At 43.5% G+C, this 4,388-nt stretch overlaps 1 pseudogene; it reads right to left on the bottom strand.

Moving 5' to 3' along the window:
• Positions 1–4,200: 4,200 nt before the first annotated feature.
• Positions 4,201–4,319, bottom strand: LOC112484100 (annotated as a pseudogene).
• Between the last annotated feature and the right edge of the window lie 69 nt (positions 4,320–4,388).

Here is a 4,388-nt window from a genome sequence, read left to right as displayed (position 1 = left end):
TTTCCTTTTTTTTAATTTGCTTTCTCTTTGGTTCTCTGTTTTTGTTCTTTAGTTTCCTCTTTCCTGCCTTTTCTGGATTATTCACATTTTTGGTCTTCCATTTTAGTTCATCTGTTGCAATTTTGACTCTCTCTCTCTCTCTCTCTCTCTACATATATATATATATATATATATATGTATCTCCTATTTAGAATAAAATTTTACCTTACAAACACATAGGTCACCTTCTTTCTTATGTTACAGTTGTTATATGTTACATCGACATATATTGAAAACTCCATCAGAAGATACTATAAATTTTCCTTTCATACACTTATATATATGACACATGAGAGAGGTATAGATAATAGATATAGATTAGATATAGATAGTTATATAGAGATAGATATATGACATATACATTCATGTATGTCTGTGATTTTTAGTTTTTCCTTTGGGGATTATAATATACGTACTTAAGTTTCCACAGCCTGTTTAGAATCAATATTTTACCTGACAAACACACAGGCCACCTTCTTTCTGACGTTACGGTTGCCATGTATTACGTCGACATACACTGAAAGCTCCGTCGGAAGATATTATACATTTCGCTTTCGAACATCAAACATATTTTAATGATCTTCTTAGGAGAATAAGAATCCATCATATTTACCTGGGCATTTTCCATTTTGGTTGCTTTTTCTTCATCCTCATGTTCAAATGTTCCTTCAAATATCTTTTCTCTGTGTAGAATACTTTCCGAGTAATCACTTGAGAGTGAGTCTTTGGCAACAGACTCTCTTATTGCTTCTGTTTCTGAGAATGTCTTTATTTTGCTTTCGTTGCCGAAAGCTATTTTACCAGATATAGAATTTAAGGTTGACGGTTATTTATCTTCAACGGTTTAAAAATGTTCAACTGCTTCCTCTTTCTTTCTTGATTCTGATTTAAAAAATCCACAGTCTTTCTAATCATCCCCCTATAAATAATGCACCATTTTCCCCCCCGGTGCTTAAAAGAGTCTTTTTAATCTCTAGCTTTTAGCATTTTTATTATGATATTCCTTAGAATGATTTTTTTTCAGTTTTTCTGTCAGGAAGCCACTTAGTTTATTCAAGCTATAAGATTTCTGCCTTTCACCAACTTTGAGAAATTTTCACCTATTATTTCTCCAAAAAGTTTTTTTTTTTTAACAACAAACTTTATCTCTGGGACTCTGATAACATGAATGCTAGAGCCTTTGCTATTGTTCTACAGGTCCCTGAGTCACAGTGTTTTTTTTTCACCAAGTTACTCTTTTTTAAATTTCTATTATTGCGTTTTTTAGTTATAAAGTTTCCATTTGGTTCTTCTTTATAGTTTCCATTTATTTATTCAGATTCTCTGTGTTCTCATTTGTTTCCTAAGTAATTGTGATGGGTTTTTGGACCATGGTTATAACAGCCACTTGAAGTCTTTGTCAGATAACCATGTCTGTATCATACTGGTGTTGGCATCTGTTGAATGCCTTTTCACATGAGAGTTTGATTTTTTTTTTTTTGGCTCTTTTTATGCCAAGTAACTTTCATTGTATTTTGAATATTATGCTATGAAATTCTGAGTCATATTTAAAACCTATAAATAATGTCGATGCCTTTGCTTTAGCAATCAATCTAATTCGCTACAGGCCGCAAGATTCAATACACTCAACTTAAATAACCAGGAAATAAAACAAACAAACAAAAAATAGGAAAAAGTAAACAAAATTTGAATATCGAACAAGGAGAACTCAGAACCGTGATCCTTGGAGGGAAAGTCAAAAGAATGAGGTGATATCTGCCATTGCCTCAGCTCTGCAGATGGAGAAACATTTTGAATCACAGTGTAGAAAGGGAGGTTCCAAGTCACACAGAAAAAAAAAAATACCACCACCACCAACAACAAAAATAAAAACAAAAACAAACCACTACAGCATTCTGCACGGGATTCCCTGAGCTTCGCTGAGTACGGCATGAATAACCCTTGAGAGATGAAACTCCGCAAATGTGGCAAAGGTCAACGAGCACACTGTGGGATCCAGGCCTAGGATTCGCACACCTTCCTACCAGCAGAATGCCGCGTCCTTGCTGATCACTCAGGACGTGCAGCCACGTCCAGAGGGGATCCTCTGAGGACAGCGACACCCATAAACGAGAAAACCACAGAGAAAACCACAGGAAGACAATGCATAATAGAACACAGCAAAGCCCGAGATACAGAGAAAGTCTTACGATCGGGCAGAATAAAAAGACATAATAGGAACAGGGGAAAAATTGTAACCCAAACCTCCATCAGCGGGTGAAGCGATGTCACGGTACATCCATACAGTGGGCTACTACTCAGCCGTTAAAAGGAAAAAACTCACCAATACAACAGCGTTGAGGATCAGTGAGCCGGAAATGTCAAGCACAGAAGCATAATTCCGCTTACACGATGCACGAGGAAAGGACGATCTAGTTGACAATGACAGACAGTGGTTGCTTTGGGTTGGAGACAAAGGACAGGGATTGGCTGGGAAGGGGCCCTGGGGAACCTTTCGGGGTAACGGAACTTTTCCACGTCACGTATGGGGCAGTGGTGTCACTGAGGTCCCCGTTTTTCCTACTTTATTAAAATGTACACTTCTTATGTGCGCATTTTGCTGTTTGTAAATTATACCTCGCAGACAACTTTAAAAAAAAATCCATGACTGAAGAGGCCCAATTCTAGAAGGTAAGTGGAGAACACATTCTACAGGAAGCTGGGGCAAATCCAAGCAGGGCTGGGCATGGGTGCCAGGCACGTGGCAGTCAGTGGGTGGGGTCACGGGCTGCTCCATGCTGGGCCAGCGCCCAGTGAGCGACTGACACGGTGATTTCTTTGGGCTGCAGCTCACAGAGACAGTGTTTTAACGCTGGAAAAGGATGAGCGATGCACGAGGGAGCTCTCGCCATGTACCACAAAGAACGGACGGGCAGGCCGGCTCCACGGGGACAGGACACCTGCTCACCGCGTGCCAGCGCCGGTCCCTTCCTGCGGGGCTGTCCACCGTCTCGGCGACTCGAGAGCCTCAGAGATTATTGAAAACTTTAAAACACTGATCTGTTGGGTGTTTTTAGATACTTTGGCTTCACGTGAAGGGTAATAAAATCTGAGTTGCTTCAGAAAAATCAAGATGAAATCTCAGAACCAACTGTCAAATAACATAACTCGTGCTTGAGAAGCAGCCCTGGTTAAAACGCACGAGGACCCGTCAGCAAACACACGGACAGCTGCTTCGCAGGGCCTCGCCTCCAGACAAAGTTTGAAAGGGTTCCAAAGTTACACACACACACGGTGTGTACACACACAGAGAGAAGTAAATGCGGGGTTTTCTCGTGTCTCTGAGTCCTATCGCATTACAGGGAAATAAAAATAAACAGTCCTCAGATGCCGGGAGGCCTCATTGGAAACGAGAACAAGATGCTGCCTTGTTTTATCTTTACCTATAGGTTTTGTGCTGTTTAAGTGAAATTATTGAAGCGAAATGCAGAGAGCGAACTGTCTGCAGGAAAAGGCAGAGATCACGTGCCGGGCAGAGTGAGAAAGACCGGGACTGGGGCCCAGGCCCCACCAGAGCGCGGAGCCACGCTTCCCTGCGGGTCAGGGGGCCGCCGAGCCCTGTGGTCCCCGCCGGAGCTGCGGGAAGAGCAGGGGACTGGAAAGAGCTGTCCCCCCGCGGTGACCCGTGTGAACTGATGTGGACCCACTGCCATGGGACCAACCTGAAAAATACCACGTGTCCTCGGTAGGCGCAAACCGACTTTGCCCAGCAAGACGCACGGTCAGAGAAGCACGGGAAACCTTGATGCCGTTTATTCTCCCATCTTCACGTGACTCCCAGGGGACCCGTGGGCCACCGCGGCGCAGAACTCTTCCCGGCTTCCGGCGAAGCAGGGCTGGGCGATGGCTCCAGGCACCAGCTCTTGGTGGATCGCTGTGCCTTCGGCCTTTTGCACACGTGCTGGGCATCTGAGGTACTGCCGTCCCGCATCCCAAAGATGTGCACATGAGGGGACCTGGCGGCCCTAAATTGGCCCCTATATGCATTTGGTTTCTCCTATAAAATGTTCGTTTATTTATTTATTTATTTATTTATTTATTTTTAGGCGAGGCAACCCTTCGTTGACCTCAGAGATTGCAAGGACCTTGTCAGCTTACAAGCTCTTATTTTTTTATTTTTTACACGTATAACACCTGGTCTTCCTAGGTGGTCTCCCATCCAAGTACTAACCAGGCCCGACCCTGCTTAGCTTCCGAGATCAGACGGGATCAGGCTTGTTCAGGGTGGCGTGGCCGTAGACTATGTGCCATTTTTATCTCCACCACCAAGGAGGCTGGTGACGGGTTCTGCCTTGGGTCGGCCATTGGCT

The sequence above is a fragment of the Pteropus alecto genome, unplaced genomic scaffold (genome assembly GCF_000325575.1).
Source record: "Pteropus alecto unplaced genomic scaffold, ASM32557v1 scaffold137, whole genome shotgun sequence".
Taxonomy (NCBI): Eukaryota; Metazoa; Chordata; class Mammalia; order Chiroptera; family Pteropodidae; genus Pteropus; species Pteropus alecto.
The sequence above is the reverse complement of the archived record's forward strand: the minus strand, read 5'-3'. Positions and strand labels throughout refer to the sequence as shown.